Below are 6,606 nucleotides of genomic sequence, written 5' to 3'. Positions count from 1 at the left end.
ATCAATGCTGCGGGCAAAGGAGGGAAAAAAAAGAGGATACAACACACTGAAGACAATTTTTTTGTCTTTCTGTCTGTTACCTGCTAAGCAAACAATTTATAACTGAATTTTTGTGATCATAATTATTCTGACAGCAATTGCTCTAGAGGCTGGGAGGAGATCTCCCCTCAGGGCATAAAACATCATTAACATTATTATTGTTTGAGTTCGTTTTTCCCCCCTTTTTTCCGTTAATTCAAAGGAGTTGTATTTACATGATGGATCTACAGTATTGACTGAATAATTTCTATAGAGTGTGAATATGCAAATAGCCGCTCAAACGTTAGAAAATACATACCCTACGTGCAATTATGTAAATTGTCTTTGGTTATTCATTCAGTTATTCACCCTTGTATTCACTCATGCATTCATTTGCCATATTAGGGGCTGGCGGTGATGCCCTGAAAGCGGCAGGCTCTCTCCGCAGGCTCTGTGGACAGACAATGGGCAGGGAGAAAATCCCCCTCTCCAGAGTTGGGCTGCAAGTTGACCCGCTCACAGCACACAACACCATATGGAGAGAGATTGCTTTGAAGAGGGCCCTGCACACTGGTACACAACAAGGAGCAAGAGCCACTGCACACACATACACACACACACACACACACACACATCTAGGCACAAACCATTGACCTCAAACACACACATACCGTACATGAGCTCTTCCTTGTTGCCTGCTGTAAGTCACACACACTCAGTGAGCTGCTGCACTCTCCGGCAAATACAGTTTCAGATCTTTTTAGCAAACGTGAATGAAACGACACTCTAAATCAAAAATGTCATCAAATCCCTGCTGCTTGATATGAAGAGAAATTAGGTTTTTGACAAGCAATATTAGACAATAAAGATCACACTGTTCACGAGAAACACTGATGTGATTGAGGAAAGAGATGCAACTTCTTCAAAGTGGATCAAAAACAAAGTTTTACAGTTGTGCACCCTCAGACGTGTTTCTTTCCTATTTCATCTTGGTGAACAATACTTTTTCGTGCATGAGTAAATGTTGCCTTTCGTGTTTTCATGCCATGTGGGTGTACAGTAAGCTCACAAATACGCTCCCCAGTTTTCAAGAGCACATGGGTGGGTCACCGCAAGGATTGATTTCCACGAGGACTGACGTGAAAAATGTACACATAATGTTCGGAACACATGGTTCTGATCAGACTTTTGACCTCCATGTAACCTGCAATCACTAATTTGGAGCTTGCTTCCATATGGAAAGGGAGTGCCGTATTAAAGGTGACATGCAAAAAAAAAAAAAAAAAGGAAGGAAAGCTTAGAAAAATAAAATGCTGTACTGTATTGTGTCATAACCGGCCAGTCACGGTGAGATATTTTCATTCCTGAATAGCTTCACTGTGTAATGTAATGGATGCTCAGGCTCTGACATTACAGGTGTGTGTGTTTTATTATTTCTCCCACCTCCATATCCCCCTTTCCTGCATACACTCCCATTCATTAGAACTCATGTATTAAGACAGTGGTGGTGGTATTGATTTGGAAACAGCAAGAAAAGAATAGCTGACATATGAGTTTAAGGCTAATATTCAGCTCCCAGACCATGAACGAAAACAACAAAACCACAAACTGATGTTGTGATGTTGCATTACACAACATACGCTGAGGCAGTTAGTCTGATATAAAGCGTTGCTGGAGGGTGAGAGTGCATCCCGTTGCGACACCCAGGGTGACTTAGAGATATGTTTAGCAGAGGAACAAAGAGCAGGAAGGAAATGCAGAAGACACACTGAGCAAAGAAAAACATTTTCAGACACGACAGCAAAACACACCCTCCTCCGATCTTCAGCATTAACTGAGTGAGTTAATGAGTTCAGCTGCTTGTTGGTCACTGGCTTTATTGCTGGTTATTAAATGTCTTATTGGAATCTCCACTGTTAATGTTTATTTTCTCTGAAACTGAAATATCTTTATTTCTCTCTGTTGTTTTGTCTTCCTCCAATATACTCTGTATAGCTTAGCTGATCTGAGCTTTTTGAAAGGTTTATTTTAGGGTTTCATTTGCATGGCAGCTGCCAATAGTGGTCATATTTTTAGTTTTGAGGGCAAAAACATCCCAAAAAGCCAAGAGTGCTGTCTGTGGTGTAAAACAGCCCAGTCGCCAGAAGAAAATGTTGGCATTGTACATTTCTGCAGATCACAAATATGTTACATTTGTATGTTTGATACGTGTCATATCAGCATTTCTAAAGTGACATAGTATAGGAGCTGACTTTGTCATCAGGAGGTGGAGGGGGTGATGGATGGTGTGGCACCTAGGTGATATACCTGCCCAGCTCCAGACCACTGTTCAAAACCATCAAATAACAAAACCGGTTGTTTTTTAGCGGGTCATTGCTGTTTCCATCGCCATTTTAGGCATCAAACGTGGGTGTTTTTGAAAACCCATCGCTGTGTTTCCAGCTTGGATTTTGCCACAAAGAAATGGTTGTTGTTTTTTACAGAGACCCTAAAAGTGGGTATCTTAAGCCAAAACATGATCCTTTCCAGACCATAACCAAGTGGTTTTTTGTGCCTAAACCTAACTCTATGTTAACCACAGTGCTGTTGAAACATAAAGAAAAAAGTAAAGTTTTGACTTATCTGCCAGATAATAACATACAAATGTAAAAAAAATCCATGGTTTGCAGAAATTTGAAATGCTAAAATTTATTTCTTATTTATTTTAATTAAAGAAAAAATATAACAAAACACAAATATGTGGCACTTTACGTGAGTATTTGATGCCACTTCATACTCTGACCCTACTACACTTCTGAGTGAAATATACTTCTTATTTCACTATATTCAGCTGTATTAAATGTAAAAGAAAATGTGAAATTAAGATTTTACATATGAAATATCTGATTAGCTTGTAAAATATGATGCATGGTTATGGATGGAACCATCCAGCTGTGCATAAGAAAGTAAAAACTCAGCCACTTTGACCAGTTGTAACAGTTAAATGGTACTTACACTTAAATGCATCAGTATAACACAGTAATACAACTGGCAATGCTGTTTATACTCAAGTAAAGGATCTGTCCTCCACCACTGTATGAAAGGCTCTGAAACACATGCAGACAACTACAGACACTCAGACTAAACACCTTGAGGGGATTCAGTTGGTCACTTTGCCTTTAGCAGCTGCTAAAGTCATTTGTCTGAGTCATACTCTCACTGCTGTCATACTGACAAGATGGTATCTGCACCTCCTTGCCTGGGTAGAATATCCTTTATCAGCAGTGGTGTCACTTTTACAGTTCAAAATGCCCAAAACTGACATCTGACACAGTCGTACATAGTGCAGTTATCAATAATAATGTTTCTCAGATTTTGAAAAGTGCATTTTCCAGTTATTCGGTCTGTCTGTTCATAAATCACTGTGGTGGTATGTGTGTGTGTGTGTGTGTGTGTGTGTGAGCGCGCGCAGTGGAAAAACTGAAATAACAACAAACTGCTTTTCATTTGTAACCTGTAAATACAGGCACTTTGACTTCTCTTGTAGGGAGTGCGTTTCTCGCCCACAATAAGTGCAAGTTGTCCCTGTGCGTCGGTGCATCCACCTCATGCAGGGTTTGAAACGCTCCATGCTGCATGTTTGGGTAAACTGCGTAACAAATTGGAGAAAAAAGGCTGGAGCAGGAGACACTGAGTAAACTCCCTCCTGGACAATACCATACTGTATTATTAAAACAACAGCACAGGTCCCGGAGTTGTAACCTGCTAAGATGGGGGAACATGCTCATCGATGATATCAAGGTGACTGAACACACACAGAGCAGCGAGCCAGCTGCTGTTCAGGCAGCATGGTGGGGCTCACGCTGAGGACTAGGTGCCTGGCTGCATAATTGGGAATTATTAAACATGGCTCTAGCAGCGAGGTGATCATGAAATTGTATTTTCAGTCTTGAGGGATGAAAGCAAGAATTAAAATGTTACCGTTTGTTAGGGAGGGAGTGAGAGAGAGAGAAAAAAAATTGAAGAGTCTTGTCCTAAACCTCCCATGATTCAATTTCTTTTAAGAAACAAAGGAAATGCATTTGGACAAGCGTGGAGATGGATGACACAGACTGCTGTCGGAAATTGTGGATTGTTGTAAATTGCAATCTGGATAAATATTTCAGTGGCAACTGGACCATCATGATGAAACACAGGGCGAGATGTTGTCCATTTCTCTGCAAGTGAAAGAAGCAAACAGCTGAAGACAAACTAAGAGGAATGTGAGAATATGACATGAAACATGCCCATTTAAAATGACTTTAGAAGTGATTGTGATGTTGTACAGCATCAATGATTATTCATCTATCACCATAAAAAACAAAGGAGTTTTAATATTTCATATTTTTTTTAGCACAATAAAATTGATCTTTAAAACCACATATATAGATAAAAGTAGCTCACATTCATACATGATCTATTATTGGGAAGGACTTCTTTAATATGTACAGGCCAGTCTATGAACATTAATTCAAATTAAATGTTGTTATGACGTGAAAATACAAATCACAAAAATACCATAGATAGAACAATGTCTAAATCAGGGTCACGGTTATATTTTGAAGTCTTTTGCATAAAGGTCATCTACTTCTTGGGGTCACTGTCATTTCCACTACACTGCACAAAAATTTATTTAAGAGGGTCCTAACACTGACATGGTAATGTGACCAGGGAGCACATTGCTAAAGGCAAAAGTTTAATAGTAAGTTACAAAAGGTAGAAAATAAAATAACATGTGGTCAGTCAAGATGATTTTATGTGTTGTCCTGAATAAAAAATAATTAGAAAACATTTTTATTATTTATATTCTTGGATGTTAAAGGTCCAGTATCTAGGATTTTGACGGCATCTATTTGCAAAAGAAAGGGTGCATTGTATATAACTATCTTTTCATTCGTGTATGATCACCTGAAAATAAGACTTGTTGTGTTTTCACTACCTTAGAATGAGCCATTTATATCAACATACAGAGTGGGTCCTCTTTAACAGAGTTCACCATGTTGCTTCTACAGTAGCCCATAATGGACAAATCAAACACTGGCTCTAGACAGGGCCATTTGCTTTTTCAGGCCAGCCACTGTAGTTTTCCTACACACTTGGCATACAGGAGAAATTTTAGATCTGCAACCTCACCTCTACATACCACTAAATGCTACATGCTGGACCTTTAAATGTTAACCCTGACACTGATGTTAGCACGCTAACATTTCATGGTGTTTTAGACAAAACAGTATTTCTACCACAACTTTTTTCTCAAATATATGTATTAGTGTGATACTTGCGATGGATTGACATTGTAAAAGAGGGTTTTTGTCAAACTGTAGTTAAGTTAGGTTTTACAATTTAAAACTGATTTATTTCTTTGTTGTTTTCATATTGATTACAACATACACTTCAAAAAAATGTATCTTTGCATCTGCTTGCTTGAGTGAAATCCAACACTAATATGCATCTCTACATCACCTGCCCGTGTTGGGATCCTAACAAGGATGTATTGAGGCCAGTAAAGCATAAAAAAATATGAGTGATAAAAAGTTAGTTTCTGTGTGGTGAAACAAAAGCCTGATTGAACTTGCTTCCTTTTTACAGAGTAAATCCAGCCTACCAACAAGAATAGCTGCACTGCATTTAATGGCTTCAGACTTCTAATCATACTGGACCAGCCCCCAGTCAGCTGATGAAGGCGAAATACTTCACATAACAGGTAGATGAGAGTTGCAACATGTTGCTTGAAGGTTTTACCCACAGAGAGCAGTGCAGGAGTGCTTTCGTCTTCTTCATTTTGACAAATAATAATTTGATTGACAGGCTGTCTACCAATAGCGTCCTCAGTTTGTCAGTCAGATCCACCCATCGCTTCTCCACAGTTCCAGCCTCTCACCCAAATATGGTCACCTCTGGCTCCAAAAAACCAAGATGGCCATAGCAGAAATGCCAAAATCGAGGCTTTAAAAGAGGAGTCTACAATACATGGGTGATATCATGGTGGCTATGTCCATTATTTTTACAGTCTGTGAGTTAGACCAACAAAGTTCCTGTGTGAAATTCAAGCTGCTCACTAAAAAGTTGATTGACCTTTGGTCTCCAGTGCTGCTTAACATTTACACTACATCCAGTCCTTTCATGACATGTCACATCCATCAAATAACTTGTTGTGTTGTCTTGTGGTTAAAATAATTCATGGAAGCGGTGTGTAGTGTATACATTTGACTGTCAGACATCGTTGAATTAATATTCAGCTATATTCCATTAAAATAATGTTACGATATTGTTTAATACCTTAAAAATCAGTTAAACCTTACATCTGGGAAGTCACTTTATGAGAGTTTGTAAAACACATGTGGTATGTCATTAATATTGTCATAAAAACAGCTGTTCTGTGATGATTTCCTCTGAATGTTTGAATAAAATAAAAAATTTATTTCAGGGCACACACCACCAGGAATTGTTTTCAAACCAAAATAACATGTAGAAGTTATAGACTTACATTTAAATGGAGTTCAGGTATATATTAGTAAACCTGCTTTATGAATCATGCACATTTTCAATCAGACTACAGATGTCAACAAT

The 6,606-nt window shown here is 38.6% G+C and overlaps 1 long non-coding RNA gene across 1 annotated transcript; it reads left to right on the top strand.

Annotated features, from left to right (window-relative positions):
- Window positions 1-1,766: 1,766 nt before the first annotated feature.
- On the top strand, window positions 1,767-6,146 carry LOC144464653 (uncharacterized). Its single transcript, XR_013492319.1, has 3 exons — window positions 1,767-1,856; window positions 5,626-5,740; window positions 5,845-6,146. It is a non-coding gene; the product is annotated as an uncharacterized LOC144464653 (long non-coding RNA).
- Window positions 6,147-6,606: the final 460 nt, after the last annotated feature.

Source organism: Epinephelus lanceolatus, chromosome 1 (genome assembly GCF_041903045.1).
Source record: "Epinephelus lanceolatus isolate andai-2023 chromosome 1, ASM4190304v1, whole genome shotgun sequence".
Classification (NCBI taxonomy): Eukaryota; Metazoa; Chordata; class Actinopteri; order Perciformes; family Serranidae; genus Epinephelus; species Epinephelus lanceolatus.
This window is presented reverse-complemented; position numbering and strand designations above follow the sequence as displayed.